The sequence below is a fragment of the Chiloscyllium plagiosum genome, unplaced genomic scaffold (genome assembly GCF_037043375.1).
Source record: "Chiloscyllium plagiosum isolate Xiang-an unplaced genomic scaffold, Cpla_swu_hap1 HiC_scaffold_15, whole genome shotgun sequence".
Classification (NCBI taxonomy): domain Eukaryota; kingdom Metazoa; phylum Chordata; class Chondrichthyes; order Orectolobiformes; family Hemiscylliidae; genus Chiloscyllium; species Chiloscyllium plagiosum.
This window is the reverse complement of record NW_028270153.1, coordinates 61,064,113-61,086,441: the sequence shown is the minus strand read 5'-3', so window position 1 is coordinate 61,086,441 and position 22,329 is coordinate 61,064,113.

Below are 22,329 nucleotides of genomic sequence, written 5' to 3'. Positions count from 1 at the left end.
TCTCAAAGATCCTTTGGGAGTGACAAACTAGTGCATAAGATGGCTAAATGCCTACCATCGACAGTCTTTTCGGTTGCTAGGTTCTCCATGTATTTAGCTAAGTCTGACACTGAAAGGTAGTTCAGTTATAGATGACTTGTCTGTTGCTAAAATAGCAAGACTAGCAATTCAATTATTTATTCATTGTAATTTTTAGTTTGATTTAACATAGGGGCTCCCACACAGAATTTTGTATATCAAGATGACAGACAAATTCTATCTGGTCCCTCAATTACACCTGGAAAGTTCAAATTGATTCCCTTCCTTAAATGGAACAGTCATGCGTAAGATATCTTGTGTAAAGTCAGTTATGTGGCAGCTTGAGAAAAGGCAACAGAGCTTTTCTCAATTTTAAGTCTCAAAGTTCTCTGTGCTGCATAAATGAAGTTAAGAAATGCACCATGAGAGTTCTATGTGACTGTATGAACATCGTTGTTTATTCCTGATATCCTGATCTTGCATAATTTATCTGTTTGATCCAAGTTCCTTTCAAACCAAGCCCATGGTGCATTGAGAGGAGACTGATTTAAATGACTGTAATAGACATTTAAAGTGCATGCATCACAAGGGATTGGGAAGGTATGATTGAACTGCAACATTTTTGACTCAATTTCCATTGCCGTTACACAAAATTAAGTTTTAAGCATAAGATGTAAAGCCTTACTGCCTTTAGCTGGGGACCCTGCACTCAATCAATGAAACTCTTGGACTGACTTAAAACACTTGTTTAAATTCCAAGCTATATCACAAAATTACAGAATGGTTACATCACGGAAGGATATCATTCAGCCTATCATGTCTATGCCAGCTCTCTGAATGAAAAATTAACTTAGTGCCAACCTCTTTCCTGCTCCTTGTAACCCTGTACATTCCTCCTTTTTGGATGCAGTTGAGTAGGGGGCAGGATGAGTTTGAAGGGATTTGCTTTTCATATAAGAAACTTTCATTTTTTAGGTTAGTATCTTTGAATTTGAGACATCTTCGCACTTTATCATTCATGATGGAAATGAACAGTGTGGTTCAGATGAAGCTGACATCAAATTGCTTAATCCCTACCGTCAGGATTGTGTGATGGAAGGGGGAGAGAGGGAGAGAAAAAAAAAGAGAGGTTTTATTGGATAGAAAATTTATTGAATTAAAAGAATGCTCATGTGTCAGTTTCAATGATGTTCATAGATGGTTAATCCTCCCACCTGGGCAGTTGGTGAGAGTGAGTATGTGAGGGGGAGGTTGAGTGGCTGAGTGAGCAAACTTCAGGATGAGAGGATGAGGATGAGCATGCAAGGGTGAGTGAGTGAAGGTGAGTGACTGAGTGAGTGAAGGTGAGTGACTGAGTGAGTGAGTGAGGGTGAGTGAGTGTGAGGGTGAGTTTGTAAGAGTGAGTGTGAAATGGTGAGTGTGAAGATGTGAATGAGTGAGTGTGAGTGCGATATGTGAGGGTGAGTTAGTGAGTGATGGGTGGTGAGGATGAGGTACTCAGTGAGTGAGCGTCAGTGAGTGGGTGAGTGGGAGTGAGCAAATGAGTGCAAACATGAGAGTGGGTGAGGATGAGGGACTCTCAGTGAGTGAGGGCGAGTCAGTGAGTGTGAGTGAGTGTGAGGACTCTGGGTGAGTGAGTGTGGGTAAGTGAGCGTGGGGACTCTGGGTGAGTGAATGCGAGTGTGAGGGGGTGAGAGGAATCTGGGTGAATGAGTGTGAGTGTGAGTGAGCGTGGGGACTCTGGGTGAGTGAATGTGAGTGTGAGGGGGTGTGGGGACTCTGGGTGAATGAGTGTGAGTGTAAGTGAATTTGGGGACTCTGGATGAGCAAGTGTGAGTGTGAGTGAGTGTGGGCACTCTGGGTGAGTGATTGTGAGTGTGAGCAAGTGTGGGGATTCTGAGTGAGTGAGTGCAAGTGCGAGTGAGTGTAGGGAGTCTGGGTGAGTGAGTGCAAGTGTAAGTGAGTGTGGGGACTCTGGGTGAGTGAGTGTGCGTGTGAGTGACTTTGGGGACTCTAGAGGAGTGAAGTGTGAGTGTGAGTGAGTGTGGAGGCTCTGTGTGAGTGAGTGTGAGTGTGATGAGTGAGGGTGAGTTAGTGAGTGACAGTGAGTGAGGATGAGGGACTCAGTGAGTGAGCATCAGTGAGTGAGTGAGTGGGTGTGAGCAAATGAGGACAAACATGAGAATGGGTGAGGATGAGGAACTCTCAGTGAGTGAGGGCGAGTAAGTGAGTGTAAGTGAGTATGAGGACTCTGGCTGAGTGAGTGAGTGTAAGTGAGTGTGGGGTCTCTAGATGAGTGAGTGTGAGTGAGTTTGGGGACTCTGGATGAGTGAGAGTGAGTATGAGTGAGTGTGGGGACTTTGGGTGAGTGATTGCAAGTGTGAGTGAGTGTGTGGAATCTGGGTGAGTGAGTGTGAGTGAGTGAAAGGACTCTGGGTGAACGAGTGTAAATGTGAGTGAGTTTGGGAACTCTGGGTGAGTGAGTGTGAGTGTGAGTGAGTTTGGGGACTCTGGGTGAGTGAGTGCGAATGTGAGTGAGTGTGGGTGAGTGAGAGGACTCTGGGTGAGCGAGTGTGAGTGTGAGTGAGTTTGGGGACTCTGGGTGAGTGAAGTGTGAGTGTGAGTGAGTGTGGGGGCTCTGGGTGAGCAAGTGTGAGTGTGAGTGAGTGTGCGGGCTCTGGGTGAGTGAGTGCAAGTGTGAGTGAGTGTGGGGGCTCTCGATGAGTGAGTGTGAGTATGAGTGAGTTTGGGGACTCTGGGTGAGTGAGTGCGAATGTGAGTGAGTGTGGGGAATCTGGGTGAGTGAGAGTGAGTATGAGTGAGTGTGGGGACTCTGGGTAAGTGAGTGTGAATGTGAGTGAGTTTGGGAACTCTGGGTGAGTGAGTGCGAGTGTGAGTGAGTTTGGGGACTCTGGGTGAGTGAGTGCGAATGTGAGTGAGTGTGGGTAATCTGGGTGAGTGAATGTGAGTGAGTCAGGGGACTCTGGGTGAGCGAGTGTGAGAGTGAGTGAGGGGACTCTGGGTGAGTGAAGTGTGAGTGTGAATTTGGGGACACTAGGTGAGTGAGTGCGAGTGTGAGTGAGTGTGGGGACTCTGGGTGAGTGAGTGCGAATGTGAGTGAGTGTGGGTAATCTGGGTGAGTGAATGTGAGTGAGTCAGGGGACTCTGGGTGAGCGAGTGTGAGAGTGAGTGAGGGGACTCTGGGTGAGTGAAGTGTGAGTGTGAATTTGGGGACACTAGGTGAGTGAGTGCGAGTGTGAGTGAGTGTGGGGACTCTGGGTGAGTGAGTGCGAGTGTGAGTGAGTATGAGGACTCTGGGTGAGCGAGTGTGAGTGAGTTTGGGGACTCCGGGTGAGTGATTGCGAGTGTGAGTGAGTGTGGGGACTCTGGGTGAGTGAGTGCGAGTGTGGGGACTCTGGGTGAGTGAGTGCGAGTGTGATTGAGTGTGGGGTCTCTGAGTGAGTTATTGTGAGTGTGAATGAGTGTGGGGTCTCTGGGTGAGTGAGTGTGAGTGTGAGTGAGTGTGGGGTCTCTGGGTGAGTGCTGAAAATGTGTTGCTGGAAAAGGGCAGCAGGTCAGGCAGCATCCAAGGAGCAGGAGAATCGACGTTTCGGGCATGAGCCCTTCTTCAGGAATGAGGAAAGTGTGTCCAGCAGGCTAAGATAAAAGGTAGGGAGGAGGGACTTGGGGGAGGGGCGTCAGAAATGCAATAGGTGGAAGGAGGTCAAGGTGAGGGTGATAGGCCAGAGTCGGGGTGTGGGTGGAGAGGTCAGGAAGAAGATTGCAGGTTAGGAAGGCGGTGCTGAGTTCGAGGGATTTGACTGAGACAAGGTGGGGGGGAGGGGAAATGAGGAAACTGGAGAAATCTGAGTTCATCCCATGTGGTTGGAGGGTTCCTAGGCGGGAATCTGGGTGACTGAGAGTGAGTGTGAGTGAATGTGGGGACTCTGGGTGAGTTAGTGTGAGTGTGAGTGAGTGTGGGGACTCTGGGTGAGTGAATGCGAGTGTGAGTGAGTGTGGGGTCTCTGGGTGATTGAGTGCGAGTGTGAGTGAGTGTGGGGACTCTGGGTGAGTGAATGTGAGTGTGAGTGAGTGTGGGGACCCTGGGTGAATGAGTGCGAATGTGAGTGAGTTTGGGGACTCTGGGTGAGTGAGTGTGAGTGTGTGATTGTGAGGTATCTGGGTGAGTGAGAGCGAATGTGAGTGACTGTGGGGTCTCTGGATGAGTGAGTGCGAATGTGAGTGAGTGTGAAGACTCTGGGAGAGTGAGTATGAGTGTGAGTGAGTGTGGGGACTCTGGGTGTGTGTAGGCAATGTAAGTGAGTGTGGGGACTCTGGGTGAGCGAGTGCGAGTGTGTGAGTGTGGTGACTCTGGGTGAGCGAGTGTAAATGTGAGTGAGTATGGGGAATCTGGGTAAGTGATTGCGAGTGTGAGTGAGTGTGGTGACTCTGGGTGAGTTATTGCGTGTGTGAGTGTGGGGACTCTGGGTGAGTGAGTGCGACTGTGAGTGAGTGTGGGGACTCTGGGTGAGTGAGTGTAGTGAGTGTGGGGACTCTGGGTGAGTGAGTATTAGTGTGAGTGAGTGTGGAGTTTCTGGGTGAGTGAGTGTGAGTGTGAGTGAGTGACTGTGAAGGTGTGTGAAGGTGATGGTTGTTGTTGGTCCTGTAATGCCTACTGTCCAGTAGCCAAACTGTGGCTCCTCCATATGATTCAGTCGTCACACCCCTTCCCCTGCCTCTCCCTCTCTATCTCTCTTCCTTGTCCTGAATGTCTGCAATACCCAGTTTTCAGTGACACTGACTGTTATCCAGGAGCAGCCTAACAATAAATTTCCAAGTTATTCCAATTGTTTGAGATGCCTGTGCTAATGAGGAGGCAGACTGCTTTGCTAGCATCCTGCATCAAGTGTGCACTTGTATTTGGTTTCCAGGCAGCCATCATCTCAGCCCATATCTTTGTGTACAGTTCGTTATGTGAGACGGTGTCTGTGTAATTTTGTTTTAAGTAAAAGAAATGACAAATAAAAATGTGAACATGTTTGAAACTCAAGCACAGCCTCAAGTAGAGTTTCACTTTGGAAATGAGTAACTTCCAAGCTGTAAAATCTGGGAAAAGAACAAAGGAACACGAACAGACCATTCAGCCTGCCAAACCGACCCTGCTGAGCGAAAGTGGGTACTGCAGGTGCTGGAGATCAGAGTCAAGATTAGAATGGTGCTGGAAAAGCACAGCAGGTCAGGCAGCATCTGAGGAGTAGGAAAATCAACATCTCAGGCAAAAAGCCCTTCATCAGGAATTTTTGATGACGGGCTTTTGCCCGAAATATCAATTTTCCTGCTCCTCAGATGCTGCCTGACCTGCTGTGCTTTTCCAGCACTACCTTAGTCGAAATTTACCCTCCTACTCAATACAATCATGGCTGATTGAACACCTCAATGACTTTTACACATCCCAATCCCCATCCATCACTGGTAATATAAAAATCTATGAATGTCTACCTTAAACAAGCTCAAAGACCCAAGCCTGCTCAGTCCTCTGTGATAGATAATTCCAAAGGTTCACAACCTGTGATGAAAAGTTAAAAGGCTTTGTATGGAAAGGAATATTTGGATTAAATGCTCATGCCATTGCTGTAAGCTTGTCACATACTTTGTTCTTGCAAACTGCTAACTTCATATTCAACATCAGAGCCACAAAGTAGGGAAGCTGCAACAATGCTCATACAATTGAGGGAGGTTGCAGTAGCTACTTCAGCCATTTCACAGAACAACCATTCCCAGTAAATCACAACCAGCCACAGTTGAGGTTGACTGATAGAATCGGTTGCAAGATGGTTTTTGGTCTGATTTGCCCATTGTTTGGCACATCATGGCTGGAGACAGGTCGCACCGTGCTGTGGTCTTCACTGTTTTTGCCCTTCTGAGTGGACGGTGGAAAATATCAGCCCGACAAAGCACAATGGCGCCCATTGCTGAGGTGGCCATTGTGCAGCACAAAGGCAGGAAGAGAGGAGAAGAGTGAAAAACCCCAGGGACAAGGCTGATTAGCATACTTAGATCACATGGAATCCAGGGGGAGCTAGACAACAAAATTGGCTTGAACGTAGGCGGCAGAGGGTTGTGGTAAAAGGTTGCTTTTTGGGCGAGAGGTCGGTGACCAGTGGTGTGCCACAAGGATCGGTGCTGGGTCCACTGCTTTTTGTCATTTATGTAAATAATTTGGATGCAAGTTTAAGGGCTGTGGTTAGTACGTTTGCAGATGACACCAAAATAAGTGGTGTGGTGGACAATGAAGAAGATTATCTCAGGGTACAATGTGGCCTTGATCAGATCTGCCAATGGACTGCTGTGTGGCAGATGGAGGTTAATTTAGATAAATGTGAGATGTTGCATTTTGGTAAGATAAACCAAGGCAGGACTGATACACTTAATGGTAGGGCCCTGGGGAGTGTTGCTGAACAAAGAGACCTAAGGATGCAGGTCCATAGTTCCTTGAAAATGGGTAGACAGGGTGGTGAAGGAGGCATTTGGCATGCTTGCCTTTATTGGTCATAACATTGAGTATGGGAGTTAGGATATCATGATGTGGCTCTGCAGGACATTAGTGAGGCCACTTTTAGAATACCATGTACAAGTCTAGTTGCCCTTCCATAGGAAGGATATTGTGAAACTTGAGAGAATGCCGAAAAAATTTACAAGACTGTTGCCGGGATTGAAGGGTTTGAGGTATAGGGAGAGGCTGAATAGGTTGGGGTTATTTTCCATGGAGCATTGGAGGTTGAGGGGTGACTTTATAGAGGCTTATAAAATCATGAGGGGCATGGATAGGATAAATAGGCAACAACTTTTTAGAGAGTGGGGAATCCAGAACTAGAGGGAATAGGTTTCAGGTGAAAGATTTAAAAAGGACCTAAAGGTTAATCTTTTTACACAGAAGGTGGTGCGTATGTGGAATGAGCTGCCAGACAATGTGGTGGAGGCTTTGTACAATCACAACCTTTAAGAGGGATGTGGACAGGTATGTGAATAGGAAAGGTTTAGAGGGATATGGGCCTTTATATCCAGAGATCTGGAGTATATAAAGTCAGGAATTATGTTGCAGGTGTACAAACCATGGTTATATCCCAAATGGAGTCATAAGGCACAGAAACAGACCATCGGTCCAACTCATCAAAGCCGACCAGACATCCAAATGGGGCAAGGTCAGATTGGGATGTCTGGTCGGCTTGGATGAGTTGGACCGACAGTCTGTTTCTGTGCCGTATGACTCCATTTGGGATATAACCATGGTTTGTACACCTGCAACATAATTCCTGACTTTATATACTCCAGATCTCTGGATATAAAGGCCAGCATTCCATTAGCTGATTTCCATGACTGCTCATGATGCTACATTGTAAAGGTACTGAAGCTAACTTAGATGACAGAGAATGAGGAAGAAAACTCTAATGGCAATGCTTTTGAGAGGGTATTGAGTAATGAGCAGCAAAACAAAAAAGTTGTTCACCAAGAGCCATGGAGAACAGCACAACCTGTCCAGATAAGTAAACAAATTCCAGATCAGCTATTTAAAATGTTCAAATTGAAGTTTGAATTATTAATCTTCTGAGTTCTTTTTTAACATGTTTATATAATTTTTTAAATTGACAGCACATGTCTGTCAATGATGTGTATCTGTTTGGAACTTCTTTAGGAAAGAGTGAGGTTGTATTGTGTCTGGAAGCAGATAGGCTGATAATATCATCACCATATCATGGCATACGACCTAATGATATAAGGGTTTCAGTCCCCATCTTACTGAACATGTAGCATGGTATGCTGAGGGAATTGTGCTTAAGTGCATTCAAATTGTTTAACTCAAGGCCAGATAAGTAAGTACCTGTGATTGTAATTTATGTATGTAAATACCTGGAATTATGATAAAAATTCATTGACTTCTTCAATACTTCATGACCCATATCTCATCTTTATGTTACAAGAGCTAACATAAGTATCACAATGTGATCATCAGTATGTTACGCAACATCACATCAGATGACTGTAGTCCTTTTACTGAAGCATAAAGAAAGTCAAATGGAAAATTCTGAATGTGGGTTGCATAAAACAAGACATGTACTTGAAACCAAATTAATGTAGCGTGTAACCAAACTGATAAAGATAGTGCATATGTGTGGAACCTATGTTTTTGCATGGAATAAAGGAGCATTCAATGAGGCCTGCTACTGATAATATGTTGCGTCCTTCAAGTGCTATAATTGGTTGGCAAGACTTATGCAATGAGCTTAAATGTGCTTCAATCAAAGATGAATCATTATAACCCTAGATGTGGAAGAGAAGCTAGATCGGTACAGTGCAATAGTGGTGAAAAATATCTGACAGAACCAGGAAATGAGAAACTGAGAATAGAAACATTAATCCTATATGTGTGCGTTTTTTTTTCTCAATCTAGTGACTTACACTAGTTCTCATTTCCTTGAAATTAGAATCTTGCTCGTAATATCTAGGAAAGAATGTACTGTTTAAAGGCATGTTTAGGACAATGACAATAGTTCCTTGGAAGCAATTTAGTAGCAACTGCTTCAAATGTTCAATACACCTTCTGATATGACTTGGGAAATGTGACACAAGTGAATAGCAACATTTTTACCAAACCCTCAACAAACTCGTTGCTTGCAAATTATGACACTTTTTTTTTAAATGTACAGTGGTGTTATAATTATGCAGAACTGCAAGATATGTTCTCTGTGTTGGTAGAAAACATTTTCCAAAATCAAGTTGAATCAGTGTTTATTTATGTTGAGAGAAATTTAGATTCTGTCAGGAAATATGATCTCAATTGGTTTGAGTGTATTGGTCCCAAACCTGGATTTAATGGCTGCATTATTCCTCACCATGTGTGTCTGTTCTCAACCTGCTGCTTTAGTTGCTGGTTCCTGACTGTGAACCTCATGAATTATCAGGAAAAGCCATGTTTACAGAAAACATTTGTTTTGAATAAGCACTCTGCCGATAATCAATAATGTGTCTGTAAAACGTGTTTTAAATTTTTTCTAACTCCAGTCCCTTACCAAGAAAGACTAACAAGTCGCCTTCTTTTGATAATTGCAGTGTACTTTGAAATCACTTGTCCACACAATCACTATATAACCCCTCTGAGCATTGAACTTGCCTGATGTATTTCCAAACAGTTAAGCTTTACTTTAGGGATTAAAGCACTGATTGTTATGACTCCATAGGTCGCGGAATAGTTCAAGAATGAAACACTTTGCATACATGATTATCTTTTTTGGAGCCAATTAATTGTCCAATTCAACAAATTGTTGCATTTTTATTGCATGCAGAAAGAGCATTTGGATACTATTTTTATGAAAAACCAAGGGATTCTTTTTATATTAAGTGCATTATATAAATGTAAATAATTGTTGCATGATGGCATTTCAGAGGAGACAGTCTGTTGAAGTGTTATAGCTCGAGGCTTCTTTGTAGCAGGTTCTGTGTAATTGCTGCCATTTCAATTATTCTGTAGTCATTTATTTTTAAGCATTTAAAGAGAGGTACAAGTCGTTCTGCTATAACATGTGTTTTGTTACCGCGAATCTGCAGCTATGCAATAGATGAATTGGGGACCCAGTTCCTTAAGCAAGAACTTTTAAAATGTGTTTTGGCTGTAACGGGATTACATCGCCAACACTTTAAGTGCTCTTTCTAACCCATAATATTTTTTCTATAATGTGGGGCTGCACAAGGATGTAATCATCACTTTATAGAAGAACTACCTTTAGAGGTGAATTTCTTGGTCAATGTTGCTAATGTAGCGTTCAGTGCCTGAAAATCATCATCATGAAATAGCTTCTGCCGAAAAAAAATCTGAGTTATTCATTTTTATTTGAGAAGTGTTGCATTTTGGTAAGGCAAACTCAGGCAGGATTGATGCAATTAATTGTAGGGTCTTGGGGAATGTTGCTGAACAAAGTGACCTTGGGGTGCAGGTTCATAGTTCCTTGAAGGCGGAGTCACAGGTAGACAGGAGAGTGAAGAAAGTATTTGTCACACATGCCTTTATTGATAAGTGCATTAAGCATGGATTTGAGATGACAAGTTTTGGCTGTACAGGACATTGGTGAGGCCAGTTTTGGAACACGACATTCAATTCTGGTCTCCCCGCTCCAGGATGTTGTTAAACTTGATAAGGTGCAGGAAAGATTCACAAGGATGTTGCCAGGACTGAAGGATTTGAGTTATAAGAGAGGCTGAATAGGTTGGGACTTTTCTCCCTGGAGGCTGAGAGGGTGACCTTATAGAGGTTTATAAAATCATGAGGGGCATAGATAGGGTGAATAGCCAAGGTCTTTTCCTGAGGGTAGAGATGTCTAAACCTAGAGGGCATGAGTTCAAGGTGGGAGAGGAAAGATTTAAAAAGGACCTGAGGGATAACTTTTTCATGCAGGGGTGGTGCATGTTGAAAGAAGTGCCAGAGGAAGTGATGGACATGGACATAATTACAACATTTAAAAGGCATCTGGATGGGTATATGAATAGGAATGGTTTAGAGGGACATGGGCTAAATGCTGCCAAATAGGATTAGATTAATTTAGGATATCTGGTCGGCATGGATGAGTTGGACTGAAGGGTCTGTTTTCATGCTGTATGACTCTATGACCATAATTCTATTTCAGTAGCTTGCTTTCAGGAAGAGAATAGAGGAAGAAAACAACATGGACTGATAACAGATGAGTATATGGCACTGGAAAAGCACAGCTGGTCAGACAGCATCCAAGGAACAGGAGAATCAACATTTCGGGCATAAACCCTCATCAGGGCTGATAACAACAAGGATACTGAAAGTTTCTTCTCTGGATCTCTCTGTCTCTTTCTCTCTCTGTCTCACTCTTTTCTGCCTCTCTCAATCCTCCTCAAGCTCAGACATTAGGCAATGAAAAACAAATCAAAACAATGATAAGGAATCACTGAGAACTCTACGATATCTGCAGCTTTGCCATTACAGAAGATAGAAGAAAATAGCTTGGAGGCAGTATCTGTTAGCTATAATCAAACTGCCCCTAAAAACCTTCCAAGCTCAAACTTTTTGGAGTCTTTTACAACCTCTATGGAAAAAAAATCAAAGAAAATATAACCTTGTTAAAGCGGCAGCATCATCACACTCATCACCTGGTTGTATCAATTCATTGTTACCATACCAGTTCCTTGGAAAAATGATCCACGTTGTCTTATTTCTCTGCATTTTACCTTTAGGCTGTTGAATTCGCATTTGAGAATATTTATTCACTTTCACTTTAAAAACAATGGCAGATATTATGCCTACTAATATGCCTGACACATTGTATTTTCATATGTTCATTGTATTTGATATGTCATTTGATTTTCTAACAAACTACTGTTTAAAAATCAAACTTCTCTTTTCACTCTTGTATTAGTGATCTGAAATGTATTCTATTTACTGAGTCATCAACAAGTGATATCTTTCTATGTTCCTTAACTTTGAATATATCTATCAGGTCTCTTCTTGCTGCAGTAAAGATCCTACTTTCTTGAGTCTCCTTCAGGAATCATGTTCCCCCCTGTATAATTCTGATAAATCTCATCGGTGCCTTTTCCAAATCTTTGACATTGTTCAAAAAGCTCAAATAACTAACATATTCCCAATTATATTCTACATTTAATAGGTTCCCTCCCCACAAGACTAAACATGAGTTAATGTGGGTTATGTTGTAAAATAAGATAATCACAAACTGTTGGTTATTTGATATGACAAATCGATGTCTGAACCCAGATGGAAAACCAGGAGTCTTTACCAAAATGTTGAAATTCCATTCCACCCATGAAAAGACATGTTGTTCTGAGAGAGATTAGAGGTCAAATAGCTGTTTGGAAGGAGGATTAAGAATCATAGAATCTCTACAGTGTGGGAGCCGGCCATTTAGCCTATTGTGTTCATACCGACCCTTTGAAGAGCATCCCACGCACATCCACCTCTGTAACCCTGTATTTCCCATGGATGATCTACCTGACCTGCACATCCTATGAGCAATTTAGCATGGCTAATCCACCTAACCTGCACATCTTTGGACTGTGGGAGGAAACCAGAGCACCCGGAGGAAATCCCCATTAGGTGATCTGCAACACTGCATTCTCAATACAGGTGACTAAGAATTATTGATGAATTAAACACAATATCCTTCTGTAACCCTACCTGCTGCAATGAAACAAAAGATTTTGTCCACTTATTAGGAATACAATGAGTCATATCTCAAAGAATACCAAACAACAGTCTGCTCACAGAATTAAAAATCACACAAAACCAGGTTATAGTCCAACAGGTTTAATTGGAAACACACTAGCTTTCGAAGCGACGCTCCTTCATCAGGTTGTTGCTCCGAAAGCTAGTGTGCTTCCAATTAAACCTGTTGGACTATAACCTGGTGTTGTGTGATTTTTAACTTTGTACACCCCAGTCCAACACCGGCATCTCCAAATCACATCTGCTCGCAGAACTCAACTCACTCATTCTCTCAGTGACGATGAGGCTTTCTGCTGTAACTTTGAATCTCAATTACATGCTTTATAGTGAGCTTTAACCATGAAGCTTTCACTCAAGATACAGCCCTATATTTTGAAAATTTAGTTCAATGATAAAACATCTTAAGAAGGAAAGAAGATCTTGTGCAAAACTCCTTCGTTTAAGCGAGCATTTCAGAGATGAACTCAACTTTGCTTAACAGGAAATGAATCAATTTAGTCTCAATGTTACTCTGTCATTAAATACGAATAGCTTCTTTTATTAATTCATGATCAAAATAAGTCTCCTGATGTAAAGCTTAAATAGATCTGATTCTACTGTGGAATTATCTTTGGGAAAGCAATGCCTTGTTGATTTGTGTTGGTTATGTATGCCATGCAGTTATGCAAAATGGTCTCCTTAACCAGTGTACATTAGATTGCATGTGTTGCTTCTTTGATGATGAGTTCCAAGTTTGAACCATATTTCAGAGTATGTCTGTGAATTGTAAATAAAGTCCTGTTCTGTAAAGTATGGAGCTTGAGACTTAGAATTGCTTAAGAAAGAGAGTCGGGACAACCCTAGTAATTTAGGCCAGTGACTCTTACTTTGGTTATGGGTAAGGTGTTGGAAAAAGTTATAAGCGATAGGATTTATAATCATCTAGAAAGGATTTTTAGATGATTTATAATCATCTAGAAAGTTTGATTATGGATAGTCAACACAGTTTTAGGTTGTGCCTTACTAACCTAATTGAGTTCTTCGAGAAGATGACAAAACAGGTGGATGAAGGTGAAGTGGTTGATGTGGTGTTTATGGACTTTAGTAAGGCATATGATAAGGTTCCCCACAGTAGGCTATTGCACAAAGTATAGAGTTTCAGGATTGAAGGTGATTTAGCAGTTTGGATCAGAAATTGGCTAGCTGAAAGAAGACAGAGGGTGGTGGTTGATGGGAAATGTTCATTCTGGAGCTCAGTTACCAGTGATGTGCCGCAAGGATCTGTTTTGGGGTCACTGCTGTTTGTCATTTTTATAAATGATCTAGATGAGGGCGTAGAAGGATGGGTTACTAAATTTGCAGATGACACTAAGGTCAGTAGAGTTGTGGATAGTGCCGAAGGATGTTATGGGTTCCAGAGGGACATAGATATGATGCAGAGCTGGGCTGAGAAGTGGCAAATGGAGTTTCATGCAGATAAGTGTGAGGTAGTTCACTTCAGAAGAAATATCAGGAATGCAGAGTACTGGGCTAATGGTAAAATTCTCGGCAGTGTAGATGAACAGAGAGATCTCAGTGTCCTGGTGCATAAATCCCTGAAAGTTGCCACTCAGGTTGATAGGGTTGTTAAGAAAGCAACTGGTGTGTTAGCGTTTATTGGTAGTGGGATTGAGTTTCAGAGTCCTGAGGTCATGCTTCAGCTGTACAATACACTGGTAAGGCCGAACTGCATGCAGTTCTGGTCACCGCATTAAAGGAAGGATGTGGAAGCTTTGGAAAGTGTTCAGAGCAGATTCACTTGGATGTTGCCTGGTATGGAAGGAAGGTCTTACGTGGAAAGGCTGAGGGAACTGAGGTTGTTTTCGTTGGAAAGAAGAAGGTTGTGAGGTGACTTAATCGAGACATAAGATAATCAGAGGGTTAGATAGGGTGGACAGTGAGACCCTTTTTCCTTGGATGGTGAAGGCTAACATGAGGGGACATAGCTTTAAATTGGGGGTTGGTTGATTTAGGACAGATATCAAGGACAGTTTCTTTACTCAGAATAGTAGGGGTGTGGAATGGCCCGCCTGCAACAGTACTAGACACATCGAAGTTAAGTGCATTTAGATGGGCATTGGACATACATATGGATAATAATGGAATGGTGTAGGTTAGAAAAATCAGATTATTTTTCACAGGTCAGCATAACATCGAGGGCTGAAGAGCCTGTACTGTGCTGTAATGTTCTATGTTCTATGTTCTAATTGTCTGGCAAAATAGTGTGAAGCTTTTTGCATGAAAAAATGCCCAGCGATTTATGGGAAGCAAAGGAGGTGTGATGAGCTGCAAATCAACACAAGCTATTGGATAATTTGCATCGCTCTGCTCATTGCAAACCTCCTGCCATGTAAGTGTTAAGAAATTGTTGGATTCATGCATTAAAAAGTAGCTAAACTTAATACAGGAAAGTAAAGCTGGTATTTCAAAATAGAAGGACATTTCTCCTGATGAGATCTATGTTGTTAAGCTGTTCAAAAGCTCCGGCCGTCAACAGGACAACCGAAACAGTGAAGTCTCATTCTTTCAGGTCAGAAATTATTTTTGCAGAATCCTGTAATTTAACAAGATTTTATTTTTCTTTCCCCTCCATTTTGTTTTTCTTTGTTTCTCTCTTAAGTGAAATTTGACTTCAGTTTTGGGTCTGGCCAAGGGTTTGTGTGGGAGCCATGGCGGTGTGAGGGAGAGGAGGGAAAGAAAGGCATTAATCAATAAAGAGGACATTATTTCCTTAATGAACCAGAGTGAGCCCTGCAGACTACAAGAAGTGCTGAAAAGGCGCATATATTATATAACTAGAAGATCCCACATAATTTCCCGGATACCAACAAACAGCATTTAAGTTTACATCCAACTCCCAACTGCACTGTGAGATTCTGAAATAAATATGTCAGAGAGATGCCTCCTCTCTCTCTACAAAAACCCAATGGATGGAATTTATTTTATTTCTCTTCCACTTTGAAGCAGAAAGCTGACTAAGAAAACAATAATTTTCTGGGTTTAGAAGTCTGGGCTTTATCAGTGAGAATCTTATAACAGGGCAGGAATAATTTCAAAAGAATGTTTGCAGTCATTTGGATCATGTCTGTGACAGATTCTAAAGCAGATAAAGGAAGTTCAGGGTGAGAAAGGCTTTGTTCAAAAGAGAAGCTTGCTATATGTAAACTCCCCAGACAACTACCATTGATACCAAACTACGAAGTATTTAACTTTCCTTGTTTCTTAATGACAGTAAAATAATTCCACAGAGATCAGTATCACATCACCAAGTCATCCTTTACTTACACATGCTTAATACTAGACACTGGTCCAGTTTCTTCAAAGCCAGCTCTCAGAGTGAACAGGATGTCTGATGCTCCTGTTTATCAGCCAGCCGGGCTCTCTGATTGGATCAGATTAACAGCCCCAATCAGGGAACTCATATTCTATGAGGTCCACTGGCTGACCTCATTGCAATCACCACAGACAGCAAAATTTACAAATGAATGGATGGTAGCTAATGATACAAAGCAGCATACCATCATTTTGAAATACATTTCCAAATTATGTCCATACTGATTAAGGTGATTAACCTATGCAGATTGAGAAAATGAGGAAATGAAGAGAGGGAAGATTATGAGACTGCCAAAATTAGCAGCAACTCGGAGGAGACGGTTAGAAGCAACAGCAGCTCAGAGGCACTGATAGCACACCAGTGCTATTGTGCCACAGCAGTGGTCAGTTGCATTTCTTTGACATAGATTTGACTTAAATGGTGTGAGGCAAATTCAATATTAAATAAGGGCAAAGCACTGGATAAATGCAATATACTTTGGTCAGGAATTTCAGCTGCTTCGGCAGTACTATATTGCTGTAATACATGTCACATGATTCTCAAGCTGATCAAAGGCTGGAATTTAGCTGTTCCCATGGTCACGAATCAGCAGATGCAAGATCAAACATCCTGAGGAACCACAGTGTTTAGTTACCATTATCATATTAAACCTGCAATACCAACTTATCTGATTCACTCTGAGTGGCTATGTAGCAATCCTAATTATAGTTTCAGCATCTGAAGAGGACGTTTTTGTTGGTAAGAGTTTGGAATAATTGCTAGTTACAAGAGCAAATCTTCTCTGGGCCTGTTATATACTGTTCCACACCACAAAAACGTTTGGTGCTCTGAGCAGAGTTCTGTAAATCTCCTTCACTTATAACTGTGCCAACCCCATTCTTCCACTAAATTGGTCTATTTTGCGAACTCTTGTATTTTTTCATGTACAAACATCAAACTGGCAAGGTCAGTGATTGGGGTCATCAGCTGTGCTTCAACATGGCAGTCACAGTAAGAAATCTAATGTCACACACAATAAAAATAAAAAATTTAGAAATATCATCACTTATCTAACACTTACCAAAGAGTCAGTGATCTTTGTTCCAACAAGGCAAGTGAACTGTGGGCTTTGGTAGACTGTTTAGCAGCCAGTGTCTGACTTTATAGCAGAGCTTCACACGAGTTAGATGTTGATGGAGTGGAATGTTTTCATATTGACACCAGTGTGCTGCTCATGAGCCAGTGCTGAGATCAATGTTCTAGTGTAGCCAATGGCCACAGGCATTTATATAAAAAAACAACTGAAGTTATGATTCAACTGATGGGCTACAGTGCCTGACATTAAAGAGACATGTACATGACTCTGCTGCTTCTCACACGTAAGAAAGCTTTCACTGCAAAAAATTACCATTTTTTAAAAACCCTTTGAAGGTGTAAGTAGTTTTCCATGGCACTATCTGATATAACAAGTTGAAAAAGGAAAAGAGGGAGATGTGAGGGCACATTTCTGGGAGTGTAATGGGAATGGAGAGGACATAAACCATGTTAGAAGTGGCTGACAGTAATGTGATCACTTCCATTTCCCATCTTTGCTTTGCCCCAGTCTTTCCAACCTGGAAAGATACCCTACCAGAGAATATTGCCATTGCTTTGTAGTCAAGTGTGTTTGTAATTCACTAGTGGTCATTTGACATCATAAGGTGTCATTTTGAACAAATTTTCATGAATCATCAGTACTCATATGTTTGTATAGACTTTCTATTAACTATAAAGGTAAAAGGAAATTTTCAGAGAAAAGGTTGTTTGGCAATTTTGCCCCATGTTGCAACCACTTCTTTCTAATGCCATTCAGTTGCTTATTTATATAAATATACTACTCCTTGAAACTTTTTGCAGTATGGTTAACCAACAAACATAATCTTTTTAACTGGATCCAAACTGGAAAAATAAATGCAGGGTCCATTTTTAACTTCCAAATAGTTAGAAATATAATTTTTATAGGTGTTTTGAAAATTATGCAGTTGAAATTTAGTCAACATTAAGCAAAAAGCCTTATTTTGTGTCTATGTGGAACTATATATATGTTTCAATGGTGAATCATTAGCTTCCCATCCTCTTACCATTATTCATCAGTGTCTATCCAAAGTAGCACAAGACAGAATATGTATTTTTCATGAATGATTGGTACTTGCAATGTGTGCCACTTTTTAGACAGTGATTGGTTAAAAGTCAATTTATAGTGTGTGCAACAAAATTGAACTGACTGTGCAAAACAGGTTGAGGTGCCGGGATGATTTACGGTGTATTTTATAGTCTTTCAGTTCTCTCACAATGTGAAGCTTGGCAACTTTTACAAGCCGTGAACCTAAGTGATTTCCTCAGCTGCCCGTGCTTAAACAAAAATATAGTCGACAGATCAGCCAATTGGGCAGCATAAAACTAAGGGATGGTGGAAGAAATCCTAATTCACTGCTGATAATTATTAAAAGTGTTCAAACAGACATTGATCATAGAAACAAATCTGTCCAGGGAACACTGACGCAATTTAATTACCCAAGCAAAATAGATCTGGAAACAAATTTGATTAAGTAAGTTAATTCCATTGGAAGAAAGTAAACCAGACTTGTAAATGTAGATTCATAAATCACAGGTAAAAGTGAAGGTTGAAAAATCACAAACAAAATTGCATAAATAAGGATCTATTGAAAATGAGAAATCAGTGTCAATAAATAGTTTTGGAGAAATTATTGGAACCGAGTGCCAAGATATCCCTGGTCCTGATCATTTCCTTTCACAGCTTTGAAAAGAGTTAGCTACAAGAATATTAGTTTTGACCTTCCAGAGTTCTTTGAACTCTAGAAGAGCTCCCAAGGATTGGAAGATAGCAAAAATGGACAAGTTTTTAGGAAGGAGGGAAAAGTGAAAATGAGAAAATATAGATCAGTAAAGAAAATGTTAGAATCTATGATCAATAATGTGGTTATAGGGCTCTAGAAAATCCTAATATGATTAAGCAGAATGAAAATGGACTTATGAAAAGGAAATTGTTTGAAAAATTCGATTTCATTTTTTCTTGCAGATCCTTATTGTCGGATGGATAAGGAGGAACCAGTAGATATGATGTATTTGGATTTTCAAAAGCATTTGATAAGGTGCCATCAAATAGACTTTACAGAAGATTAGATCCTTGCAGCATCCTTGAAAATCGGGGAGGTCCCAGAGGACTTGGAGAATTGCTAATGCTGTCCCTTGTTTAAGAAGGGTAGCAGGGATAATCCAGGTAATTACAGACCAGTGAGTCTGATGTCAGTGGTAGGGAAGCTACTGGAGAAGGTACTAAGGGATAGGGTATATACCCATTTGGAAGGAAATGGGCTTATCAGTGATAGGCAGTATAGTTTTGTGCAGGGAAGGTCATGCCTTACACACCTAATAGAATTCTTTGAAGAGGTGACAAAGTTTATTGATGAGGGAAGTGATGTAGGTGTCATACATATGGACTTTAGTAAAGCATTTGTTAAGGTGTTCCATGGTAGGCTGATGAAGAAGGTGAAATTGCATGGGGTCCAGGGTGTTCTAGCTCGATGGATAGAGGACTGGTTGGGCAACAGGAGACAGAGAGTAATAGTGAAAGGGACTTTCTCAATATGGCGACCTGTGACCAGAGGTGTCCCACAGGGATCCATGCCGAGATCACTGCTGTTTGTGGTCTACATAAATTATTTGGCGGAAGGTGTAGGCTGCCTCATTAGCAAGTTTGCAGATGACACTATAACTGGTGGAGTAGCAGATAGTGAAAGGGACTGTCAGAGAATACAGCAGATTGGAGAGTTGGGCAGAGAAATGGCAGATTGAGTTCATCTGGACAAATGCGAGGTAAAGCATTTTGGAAGATGCAATTCCAGAGCGAACTATACATTAAATGGAAAAGACCTGAGGAAAACCGATGTATGGAGAGATCTGGGTGTTCAGGTCCATTGTTCCCTGAAGGTAGCAACGCAGGTCAGTAGAGTGGTCAAGAAGGCATATGGCATGCTTTTCCTTCATTGGACAGGGTATTGAGTACAAGAATTGGCAGGCTACATTATAATTGTATAAGACTTTGGTTGGGCCACACTTAGAATACTGCATACAGTTCTGGTCACCACATAACCAAGAGGATGTGTATGTTTTGGAGAGGGTGCAGAGGAGGTTCACCAGGATGTTACCTGGTATGGAGGGTGTTAGCTATGAGGAGAGCTTGAGTAGATTTGGATTATTTTCATTGAAACGAAGGAGGTTGAGGGGGGACCTGATTGAGGCCTACAAAATTATGAGAGGTATAGACAGAGTGGGTATCAAGAAATCTTTTCCCAGAGTGGAGGACTCAATTACTTGGGGTCACAAGTCTAAAGTTGGAGGGGAAAGGTTTAAGGGAGATATATGTGGAAAGTTCTTTACTCAAAGGATGATGGGTAGAATGTGTTGCCAGTGGAGGTGGTAGGGTTGGGAACGATAGCATCATTTAAGATGTATCGTGACAGACACATGAATGGGCAGGGAGCAAATCCTTAGAAAATAGACAGCAGATTTAGATAGAGGATATGGATTGGCGCAGGCTTGGAGATCCAAAGGGTCTGTTCCTGCGCTGAAATGTTTTTTGTTCTTTTTTCTAGAACTTGTTGAATATATTAGGATTAGGGACTGAAATGAAGAGAAAATTCTTTATTCAGAGGACAATGAATCTTTAGAATTTTCTGTTCCAGAGGATTGTAGATGCTTAGTCGCTGTATATGTTCATGACAAAGATTGACCTTATAGCTGACTATAAAATCATGAGGGGCATGGATAAGGTAAATAACAAGGGTCTATTCCATAGGGTGGGAGAGTTCAAAACCAGGGGCATATTTCGAAGGTGACATGAGAAAGTTTTAAAAAGGAAATGAGGGGCAATATTTTTACACAGTGTGGTTCATATGTGGAATGAACTTCCAGAGGAAGTGGTGGATGCATTTACAGTTATAACATTTAGAAGAAATTTGGATAAGTATGTGAATAGGAAAGGTTTGGAGGGACATGGGCCTAACACAGGCAAGTAGGACTAGTGGGAACATGGTGGACCAGTTAGATCAAAGGGTCTATTTCCATGCTGTCTGACTCTGATTCTCTATGGTCAAAAGGATTTCTAAGTGAACATGCTGTCCTTTGTTAAATTCCACCTGTTTCCCCTGAACGTGTTAACCCTAACTGCGCCTTATAACAAAATTGAAGTGCAAGTTATGGATAGCAATGTTGCTACCATTGTCCAAATAGTTGAAATCATCATGACATCTTGCCAAAGGTTATTGAGATGACTAAGATGATTGTGGGATAATTTTAAGGCTACTGATTTTAGTTAAGAGGTGGTCAAAACAAGAGTGTGAAATTCCTTAATCATTATTTTAAATTCTGAAAAATATACACTCCCTTTTATGGGAGTTTTGAAGCTGCAATCTCTACCGTATAGAAAGACGAATGCAGCAGATTACATGGGGATCACATGGTCTTCAAGTCAACATCCTGACGTGGACATATGACACCATTCCTTCACTGTCACTGAGTGTAGGTCCTGCATAGTTTGACCTCATAAAAAACATTGAGAAAATATACCTTCACTGTGAAAGTAGTGGTGTTTGGAGATGAATGTCCATCACCACCTCGTCAAAGGTTAGGAAGTGTGACCTTGGTTGTGACTGCAAAATCCCAAAATTGAATGAACTAAAGGTAGTGCTGAAGAGGTAACAGATGTGGATTAAGATTCCCTGATTTATTCTGAACCTTTACCAAGATGATCAAGAACTGTGTTTTACATTCTTCCTTTCAAGGTTGAGAAACAGTTATAGCCTACATTGCCTGAGGTTTCTCTCAGCATGCGTCAACATTTGTGGATTTCCTGAATTTAAACCAAAACAAATCAAGTTAAATAGAAACACATTTGATTTTCTAATTCAAAATCAAAGCAAAACATTTATTGATAGGAAACATTAGTCTTTATCAGCAAAACCAATTTGGAATGGACACATGTGAGGATTGGTAGTCCCCTCCCTTCCTCCCTTCATCCTACGGTCAAATTAAGTTTCCCACAGTATTGTGCAAAACAACTCTGGAAAGGTGGCCATTGATATTGAAAAAGGGCACAAATCACAATTCATCAGAATTATAATCACCCTCTGAATACTTACAGATTAAACATTTCAAGTCCAGTATGACTGTTCTTTCACTCCTGTGAAAGAGTCATCATATTTGACTTGAACTGTTAACTCTGTTTTCCTCTCCACAGATGCTACCAGACCTGCAAAGTTTCTCCAGCACTTTCGATTTTTACTTCCAGCACCTGCAGCATTTTGCTTTTAACTAAATGCTTCCGCACCTTCACAAAATTCTCCAAGGGATGAACGTGAAGATATAAAAATAATAACAGAAGGAGACAGGTGACTGTGGCATTTAAAATAGCTTCTGGAAAGTTAAGCATCTTAATTGTTACTAATTAGTTGCACATTGTTCCCCAAAGGTTTAACAATAAGTTACTTCATTGCTGCATTCCCTGGCACCAAGAACTGCATTTTCACAATGCTGAATATACACTGTAGACTTAGGTAAAGGAATGTATGGTGTATTTTATTTTGTGCCATTATTTTTATTTTTGGGATTTCCTATTATTCTTATTTGGATAGCAGAAACTGGATACTCATCTTCTCACACC